The sequence below is a fragment of the Patiria miniata genome, unplaced genomic scaffold, assembly GCF_015706575.1.
Source record: "Patiria miniata isolate m_02_andy unplaced genomic scaffold, ASM1570657v1 HiC_scaffold_14, whole genome shotgun sequence".
In the NCBI taxonomy this organism is placed as follows: domain Eukaryota; kingdom Metazoa; phylum Echinodermata; class Asteroidea; order Valvatida; family Asterinidae; genus Patiria; species Patiria miniata.
Window position 1 is genome coordinate 6731887 of NW_024037052.1, and position 11154 is coordinate 6743040.

Below are 11154 nucleotides of genomic sequence, written 5' to 3' on the forward strand. Positions count from 1 at the left end.
TGGGGAACACTTAGATTTGTACCCTTTAGAACCTGTACTTCATTGTATCACATATTTCTTCCTTGATTTATCCATTTAACCATAGAGTGCTCGGGCAGTTTGGGGCAGTACAAGGAGTAACAGGCAAGGTGGTTTGGGACACTTCAGGGAGTAATGGTTTGATGCAAATTTCAAATTTGGAAAGTTATATATTGCAAATTGTTTTTCTTACATACAAGTAATACCCAAACCTTAATTACATACAAGGTTTGAAATTTTTGGACATGTACCTTTATTTCCTTCCTTGTTTTTCCTTTTCTTTCTGATGCTCGTGAACAAGTGAACGTTATAAACATGTAGGCAGGAAATTTCTACATGCATTTGAAAAACCTATCAACGTTAACATTTACAGTATTCAATTGTGAAGGGCTCACTTTGGCTATTGTCCGAATTCTCAACAACTTTTGTGATGTAAAATAAATCAAACTAAACCATGTACATTGAACAATAAAATCATACTGTACATCTGCAGAAAAATGTAATAAAAAAACGTACCAAGGCTTGCTTTTGAATAAGCACTATTCATGTTTTAAAAGAGAAGTTCACAGACGATCTGTGTTAAAGCTACAGTCCATCATTTGCAACTAATTATTCTTTCTGGCAAGCGGTCATTTTCAAGAAATCAACGAAAGAAGGCCTTTCCAATGGTGTGTCTAAAGATGCACCGTTGGAAATTTCCAGTATTTTTTGTATTTGCACGTGTTCGCAATAATTCGTCGGATCGGTGCGCGACATCGCCTAGCTCAATCGGCTCAGTGAGAACATGTTTTGGACGCTGAATTTAGGCCCAATTCAAAACATGATTGAGCAACTTTTGATTTGAAATCAAGATCCTAGAATGCTGTTTTTCTCGGAATATACAGCTGAAGCTGAGCTGAAACTTCATCAGGTTAGTTGTTCAGCACCCTTCTTTAGATTTGAACACAAGCATGTTTGTTGCTTCAAATGAACAAAATGCGCAAATTACAAATGATGGACTGTACCTTTTAAGACGAACATTTTGAAAACTCGTGGGACTACACACATACATGTATGTGTGTAGTTATAACACTAAAACATAAGAATTGGGGAACACTTAGATTTGTACCCTTTAGAACCTGTACTTCATTGTATCACATATTTCTTCCTTGATTTATCCATTTAACCATAGAGTGCTCGGGCAGTTTGGGGCAGTACAAGGAGTAACAGGCAAGGTGGTTTGGGACACTTCAGGGAGTAATGGTTTGATGCAAATTTCAAATTTGGAAAGTTATATATTGCAAATTGTTTTTCTTACATACAAGTAATACCCAAACCTTAATTACATACAAGGTTTGAAATTTTTGGACATGTACCTTTATTTCCTTCCTTGTTTTTCCTTTTCTTTCTGATGCTCGTGAACAAGTGAACGTTATAAACATGTAGGCAGGAAATTTCTACATGCATTTGAAAAACCTATCAACGTTAACATTTACAGTATTCAAATGTGAAGGGCTCACTTTGGCTATTGTCCGAATTCTCAACAACTTTTGTGATGTAAAATAAATCAAACTAAACCATGTACATTGAACAATAAAATCATACTGTACATCTGCAGAAAAATGTAATAAAAAAACGTACCAAGGCTTGCTTTTGAATAAGCACTATTCATGTTTTAAAAGAGAAGTTCACAGACGATCTGTGTTAAAGCTACAGTCCATCATTTGCAACTAATTATTCTTTCTGGCAAGCGGTCATTTTCAAGAAATCAACGAAAGAAGGCCTTTCCAATGGTGTGTCTAAAGATGCACCGTTGGAAATTTCCAGTATTTTTTGTATTTGCACGTGTTCGCAATAATTCGTCGGATCGGTGCGCGACATCGCCTAGCTCAATCGGCTCAGTGAGAACATGTTTTGGACGCTGAATTTAGGCCCAATTCAAAACATGATTGAGCAACTTTTGATTTGAAATCAAGATCCTAGAATGCTGTTTTTCTCGGAATATACAGCTGAAGCTGAGCTGAAACTTCATCAGGTTAGTTGTTCAGCACCCTTCTTTAGATTTGAACACAAGCATGTTTGTTGCTTCAAATGAACAAAATGCGCAAATTACAAATGATGGACTGTACCTTTTAAGACGAACATTTTGAAAACTCGTGGGACTACACACATACATGTATGTGTGTAGTTATAACACTAAAACATAAGAATTGGGGAACACTTAGATTTGTACCCTTTAGAACCTGTACTTCATTGTATCACATATTTCTTCCTTGATTTATCCATTTAACCATAGAGTGCTCGGGCAGTTTGGGGCAGTACAAGGAGTAACAGGCAAGGTGGTTTGGGACACTTCAGGGAGTAATGGTTTGATGCAAATTTCAAATTTGGAAAGTTATATATTGCAAATTGTTTTTCTTACATACAAGTAATACCCAAACCTTAATTACATACAAGGTTTGAAATTTTTGGACATGTACCTTTATTTCCTTCCTTGTTTTTCCTTTTCTTTCTGATGCTCGTGAACAAGTGAACGTTATAAACATGTAGGCAGGAAATTTCTACATGCATTTGAAAAACCTATCAACGTTAACATTTACAGTATTCAAATGTGAAGGGCTCACTTTGGCTATTGTCCGAATTCTCAACAACTTTTGTGATGTAAAATAAATCAAACTAAACCATGTACATTGAACAATAAAATCATACTGTACATCTGCAGAAAAATGTAATAAAAAAACGTACCAAGGCTTGCTTTTGAATAAGCACTATTCATGTTTTAAAAGAGAAGTTCACAGACGATCTGTGTTAAAGCTACAGTCCATCATTTGCAACTAATTATTCTTTCTGGCAAGCGGTCATTTTCAAGAAATCAACGAAAGAAGGCCTTTCCAATGGTGTGTCTAAAGATGCACCGTTGGAAATTTCCAGTATTTTTTGTATTTGCACGTGTTCGCAATAATTCGTCGGATCGGTGCGCGACATCGCCTAGCTCAATCGGCTCAGTGAGAACATGTTTTGGACGCTGAATTTAGGCCCAATTCAAAACATGATTGAGCAACTTTTGATTTGAAATCAAGATCCTAGAATGCTGTTTTTCTCGGAATATACAGCTGAAGCTGAGCTGAAACTTCATCAGGTTAGTTGTTCAGCACCCTTCTTTAGATTTGAACACAAGCATGTTTGTTGCTTCAAATGAACAAAATGCGCAAATTACAAATGATGGACTGTACCTTTTAAGACGAACATTTTGAAAACTCGTGGGACGGCAGCACAGCATTAACTCAAAGACCCCTTAGGCAATTTTGGCTAGGAACCATCCTCAATCCTGCGAAATCATCCAATTGCCACCATGTAAAAATTGGATTCAGCCTCAATCCTAAAAAATCATCCCTTTAAGGCTTATTTCTTTGAATTTGTTATGTGGAGGGGTGACCATTGCCTCAATCGTTCAAAATCCACCAACAATCACTGTTATGGGTTGAGGCAGTGCCGACATCGAGCTTAATGCAGGGCTCAATTATGCACAACTGAACATAAACAATGCTGGGTACAGCCTACGAACTTTGAGACAATGCATTCTTTAATTAATCTCCACGATTAACTGACACTTTTTGGCCATTCAGCCTCAACTCTCCAAAATCCTCCCCAACCGCCTGGAGGATTGTGGAGGATTGAGGAGGGTTAGGGTTAATGTACGGAGACAGGCGACAACCCCAATTTTTGCTTTTTATGTACACCTCATCAAAAGGCTTAATGTTATGACGGGGGCCTTGTTGTGACCCGCATACATGTGGAGTACACTCTAAATTCAGAATTATCGTCACAAGATGCCGCATATGTTGACTTGGCAAACATTCTCCATGTCATTCTGAGCATGACCTAGTTTATATCGACCTCACAAAATCACAAAACCCTCACCGCGCTTAATCCGCACCCATTTACACACTCCCATTTTTATATATTCTGGGGCTCCGTCACATTGCCGCGGAAAAATGCAAGCCTAAATAAAACCAGTACCTTCCCCATGCATCACAATTAAGAAAAAAACATGAAATAATTAAAGAAGAAAAAAAATGGAACCGTATTGGGAAACAGAATGAGCGGCGGTGAAAAGCAATGCCTGATCATAGGCGCAGACTGTTTACTGAGGTGATTAGACCAGGTTGGATCAACATCCATGGGATGAAGTGAAAAGGAACGCAGTCCTCTTATCAGCCCGTCCACGTTACTGCGAACCGACGGAGATTGGATCCGCATCATGTGGACCAACGCCCTCTGGAGGTGATGGTGTATTGTCTGATCACGTCCGATCAGCCAGGCAGGTGTCTGTGGTTTAGATCTCCCGAACGCCTCGTGTTGGCAAGACAAACTCAACATTCATACGTTTGTGTAAAGGGGGGAAACGGGTGGGAGAAAAAACTAGCGCCCTCATGAGTTGAAGCAGGTACATGCATACTAGTTACACGTGTACATGTAGGAATTAGCAACTGCTATGAACGTGATATTTGTTTTGCTGATAATGCTCTGAGTCTTGCAAGAATGAAAGGTCTAGAAGTTCCACAGCCTATGAAGAATTTGTGTGACAATTGTTTTCTTCACAAATTTTGTGATGGTGAAAAAAAAAACTGTACATATTTCATGCTTAAAAATAATCAAAGCACTCTTTGAAAGACTTCTGGACAAAACGTTTTTTGACAGATTCTCAGCAACAACCACAAAGCAGAAGCTTTTTCAGAAGAAAGAAAAAGGATTTTTTTTGTTCTCAAATCAGAAGTGTACATCAAATGCAATCTTCACCTTTTTCATGTTCAATGTACATTTTTACTATCCATGTTCCATGTAGCTTTTTATTATGAGAAATTTCGTTTTCCTTTTATTGGACATCTCCCCCAAAGACCTTTCTTTTGCTATTTCACAGTCATTGACTGACTGAAAGCAAAAGATGTATACAAAAACCACAATGCAATTTCAAAATACAAATGTATCAAAAACCTATAAAGAAAAGAATTAATAATCAACAGAAACAAATAAAGGAGTTGAAAGTACCCCCTCTTGAACAAATCTGGAAATCTTGGCAAATTTAAGCTTTTGCCAAACATATTTGCAATTTATGCCTTCAAAAGTCTCCATTTCTCTGTAGCTCTTAAAGATCGAAGCCCATGTTTAACTGGTACATATTTGGCAAACGTCACTTTTCATTGCACAGGGTAAAGGCAGTTGTACATACCGGAAGTTTTACAAAAACAGAGAAAAAAAAGTAAGATTTAAAAAAACAAGAAAATAAGTTGAATTTGCGTTTTGGTTGAAGCAAATTTCTCAATAAGAAAAAAACCTGCATCAATGTGGAACAAAATATTCTGTCCAATGTCAATTTTTAAACATGTACAAGTTTAAACATTTAAGAAACTAATAATCAATAAAAAAACCTCTTTTTGCATAGAATTTGAACCTTTTTCTCTGACTTAAAAAAAACCCCAGCTTACAATAACACTCACGTTTTGCATGTTAAAACAAGGTGCCAAAATGACTGGTGTTTTTTTTAAAAACAAAAACAAACAAACTTACGTGTAACTACATTCCATCCCACTGGCATACCACTCAAAATGAAAGATCTTGTTGTCCCCTTTAATTTGATACCACATTTGTTGAGATGCTTGTAGTTCTGAAGATATAATAACTTTCCATTTTTCAGCCCTGTCCATTTCTCTGTAGAATTGCCCATACATGTACCCGGTACATGTAAACCAGCTCTTTGGTTCAAAAAGCTTTTACAAATTATTAATGCAGTAGGGCAAGGCAAGCTTTTGAAATTACGTAGACATTGACAAAAGCAATCACCAAAATTGTCCATGTTTCTAATCTTCTTGAAACATCCTTTCCAATTTCAAATACTATCCACACAAAAAAAGAGTCTTTTTTTGCCAATCAGCTCACTTATTTTAACATTGAAGACAAACACATTTTGAGAATTACAGTCTGCAACGGTGAAAATATGCAATTTCTTCTCTTTATTACATGCACGTCTCACTCGTACTGGTATGGCGAGATACCTGTATGTGTGTACATGTAGGAGTGTAACCCACAAACTGTCTAATCACAGATTAGGAGTGTGCATCAGAACCGGGTACCCAAGTACCCGACCGCTGATGTCAGGAACCGGTTCCAGATTATGGGATCAGATAACCATAACCAACTTTAAAAATTACTTTATAACTTCTCAGACAATGATAAAGAAAGGCTTTGAACGCCATTTGTGGATTTGTGGTGACTTTTCAAAATGAAAACCAGGCTACAAAGAAAACCAAAACAGACAACACTCCACTGCCTCGCCTCTGCTCACCGGTTGTTAAACAAATAATGATCGCTTTCAAAAAACTTTGCAAATCCTTTAGCCCTCACTCGCATCTTGTTGCATGGAAAAAACAATGTGATACTGTTATCGTGCAGACTGTTATGGACAATCTGAACAGCGACTTTCGGGATTTGAATTATGGGATCTGGTTTGTTTTACGGGTACCCAAATTTATGTACTTCAATAGGGTACCCCGTTCCCGTACCGCTTGCAATTGCACACCACTATCACAAATTATGTGCCTACATGTACTAAACCCAAGTACCAGAAAAAGAAACCACAAACTTTATAAGCTCTTAATGGGAATGCTGTTAAACTCAAAGTTAATGTAAGTCTCACACACGAACAACATATAGTGCCTGTAACCAAATCAATGTGCATTACACCATCACATTTATTTGAGTGAAAAGGAGTGTATCAATTTCAAACTTGGGTGAACAATAAAACGACCCTCACATTGATAGCAGTGTTCCACATTACAAAAAAATGCTGAGGGAACAGTTTTGCATTAAAAGGCAAATAATAACATCAAACCCATTTTCAGATGCCTATTTAGTTTCAACTATTCACACAGTTTTTAATTCTTAGCTGAGATGTGCAAAGGCCAACACAATAGTTAGGGTTATTAGACTGGCATGTGATTACTTAACTTACCAATGTTCACTACATTGTAGGTTATACATCGGTGTTTTCAAATATCGTTTTCAAATATCTATTTCTGGGTTGTACTGGGCACTTTCAAATGATCATGCATCAATTTCAAACTTCTTTCATTCTTTCAATTTTCCTTAAATCAATGGCATGTCCATATATACAGACCAGATGCACTTGCAACTCAAATTCAAGAAAGCTTCTTACATGACAACAAGTGTGTTACAGACTGTAATACATATGTCTAAGTCTTCTTGTTGTCATGACTGAATAAGTTTACGCCTAATGTTTGTATAATGATGGTCACTGCATAAAACTCACCATACATCCAGCCATTCCTGAAGACACTAGCCTTCTGTTGGGCCATTAAGGTGTGGAAGTATGGGCCCAGCCCTGTGGGCACACTCCAACCATTCGACAACATGGGGGCATACGGGAAGGCAGGCCTCCCCAGTCTACGATACCTGCGGTCTCTGCGAGCCATTCCAAAAGTTGCTTGTCTCTCCATCATTATGTCCTCATCTGCCCATCGGTGCCGATTAAGCAAATGACTCAAATATCCGCAATCAGTTTTAATATACAGGTTTCAAGAGACAAAAAAGTCTGGTCTAGTCAGTGGAATTCAAATGAGGTACCAGCAACTAATATTTTGCATGAATTAAAAAAATCATCGATTAATTTTTTTAAAAGACCCTTGGATTGCTTGTGGTTAATTAAAAGCAGACGAAGAACACCCAAAACGCTGTGATATCAACCCTCAACAAGATGCTCTAGATTGAAATGGGAATTTTTTCCAAGATCATGATAGCAAGCGAGATCAGTGTTTGCCGTTTTCTCACCAGGACAAGAGTGTGCCAACCACAAATTATTCCAATTCTAACGAGTCCATCCACAACGCAGGGATTACCACTTATTAACCGCGTTTATCTGTTAATGCTCCAAAGCACGCATTGTCTTTTCCCTAACGCGGCAGTGATAAGGCAAAGAGGCAATCCCTATAAATCTTTCCCGCTGTCACATCGGTGCAAAAAAAAGAGAGAAAAAAGAGAGATAATGAAACTACTAAAAAGAGCACTGATATTGGATGAAGTTTATCAGCGACAATTATCCTCAACACTTTTATCAATGACGAGGGTGATGGTCAGCCTGTGCCTATTTAATGGTGCTGGCTCGCAGAGCTAGAAGACACGTGTTGCCAAGTTACTCCACTGAAGGACAAAATGCTACTCATCACCGAAGACTGTTGAAAAAATAACCTACAACTGTATCGCTTAGTGCGGTGTCTGATTACTATCATTACAACAGCACAGGTGAATCCAGTTCAATTGACAGAGCCATCATTTGTACCACAATTGCTTTTTTCCCCTTCATTTCTTTGTTTTTGGAGGCCATGTGGCAGATGTTTTGTGTGGTTTAAGGGTGGCGTCAGCGTACCGTCATTAGTCTGAACCATAAAAAAATATTAATCTATATATCTATCTACCCCGCCCCTCATCCCACAGGAGCAATAACGGACACCAATCTGACATCTGAACAAATTAAAACTCATTTTTCACGTCAATGCAAATTATTCCATTAATTATTACATATCAGAGCTGAATGGGTATGAACAAACAAATCATGCTAGATTCTACGCCATCTCTCTTCATGGTAAACGCTGCCAGACTTGTGAAATGCAGTCTAATGAACCAACAGCTCAATTTCAGAGTTAAATAGTACAACTTTAAGGGCCCTCAGGAATTAAAACAAGAAGCAACAAAGTAGACCAACTGATGCCATAACAAGTAGGTTGCTGTGAAATAGTGGGTGAATAGGTGACTACAAAGATTTTAGTCTTAAAATTTTCGACTCCCTACAGTACGTGTGGCATTTCAGACATTTAAGCTTTTGTGATTATTTTTTTGTTAAACAATGTAGTTTATATTATAAAACATATTATTTAGCTAAAAGAGTATACATTGTATAAACCTTCCCCAATAAAAAAATAATACTTGGAATTTAAAAAAAAACAACCTTTTTGGGGGCAATCTCTTGCACTATACTTGATACCAAATAGCACTTTGAATACTTAATATTTCACAAGATTACATTTAATATCAGTGTACAAAATCAACAAATTGATTTTCTGCCCCCCCCCCCTCGACAATAAAACAAAAATCATGCTCATTTACATAAGCCATTAAAAGCTTGAAGTAGATTTGTCCTGACTGAATCGAAAAGTAATGAATGGGTAATTCTAAAAGTAATATGTAATTCATATATTAAAGGGAATATACATCATTTGCTTTTGCTGTAATTTTCAGAAATGGATGGAATTGGGGGGTTGGAAATATAAAGCAAATATAGTTACACTGACTTTTTGGAGGTTTTGGGTTCGAAAATGCTATAAAAACCAAGAAAAACGATCATTTTCCTGTAGTCTGGTTCCCTGACTCCATATAAGAAGAAACAGAGCAGTTTACATACATTGGGGAATTGTAAGGTCAGGGAACCAGTCTAGCTGGCTCGTACCCGTTCATAGATTTGTAATCGATTGCAAACAAGTGCAATGGTCAATTGGGGCCAGTATTTGAAAAAAAAGCCAGTTGTTTCCAACGCTGATCGGCCGATCAGCGTTGGAAATTGATACAAAAATACCACTTTTCTTGAAAATGACAGAATACCAGGTGCAATAATTTTACAGGATGATTTAGACTGTCATTTACCAACATCCTATTAAGGTATTTCGTAAAAACTTGGTAATTTTATTTTTCGATGTTTGCAAATGTTGTATATTCCCTTTAATGATGTAAGGCACTTTGAAGCTTCTGCCGATTAAAGCCAGCCTTGACACCATGGGCTGCGTGTACATGTATGTTCCTTCACTAACCCCTGACCATGTAGTATTTGAAAACGATGCTGATTGACTATTCAGAGCGTACCACACGCGTATTTCAAAGACTGAATGCCTAGATACACTCGGTTATCTCCTGCACATCACTTCACTGCATCGGGCATTAAACGCATCGACTGCAGTCCTAATTTACAAAAAAATCTCCTACATAATGGGATATTGGAATTATACAATTCCAGGGGTTAGGATTACACAAGGCCATGGGCGTCGCGAGGGGGGGGCAAGGGGGGGCACTTGCCCCCCCCCTGGAAAAGCAAAAAAAAAAAAAAAAAAAAGGAAGAAAAAAAAAGAAAAGAAAAAAAAAAAAAAAGAGGCGCGAAGACAAAGTGGTGTAAATTTAATGAGTTGGGGGGGGGGGGCAAAATGTCTCTGCCCCCCTCTAAACCTGATAAATCGAGAATGTGTTGAGAAATACAAGCATTTTTTGGCAAATTTCTTTTTTGCCCCCCTCTAGAAAAAATCCTGGCGACGCCCATGCACAAGGCATGGTGGGAACTAACATGGAGCAGCAAGATCGTACCCATGGGAATGAGGTTGTGCCTAAGCAGACAAAATATAAAAGGCTATGAATCTTGCACTATTTTTCAACAAAATTATTTTTGTCACCTTCAAAAGCCATACATTCCTGTAATACTGAGCCCTCCAAAGCCTGGCATTCCTTCCAAGATGGCTGGAATAAATGTAGAATTTCCCCCATGTTGAAAAAAAAAAGTTATCCAGTGCTTAAAAACTATGTGCCATACTAAAAAGATTAGGCCATGCATGAAATAAGTTGCGCTTCATGTTCCACAGCAGTTCAAACCCACTTCACGTAATCGTTTCAACTTTCCTCATCCTTATAGAAAAGGCCCCCCACCCCATCCTGAACCCTGTCTAGAGTCAGTGTTTTCAATTTCCCCCAGCCTGATTGAAATTCCCGATGAAAACGTTGCTAACAGATTGATAAAATATACTAGACTGACATTCTATGGAAATGTTTGGTTGGATTTATAAATACTTTTTCTCACAAACTCACTTTCTCTGCATTGCATTTACAAAATTCTGCTGAAGAGCACAACCAAATACGCATGAACAAAATCGATATCTCCCCCAGTAATTCACAATTTCAGGTTCACACTAATGAAACCCACAGGTATTTTCTCCAATGTGAGACCCTTGTTGTCTTATGATTATGTGTGTGCGTGACTTTTCTTTTGTAGGCCTATTAGTTGTGTTTGTGGGGTTTTTCCCCCCTTTTCTTGTTTTGGAGGTCACAAGC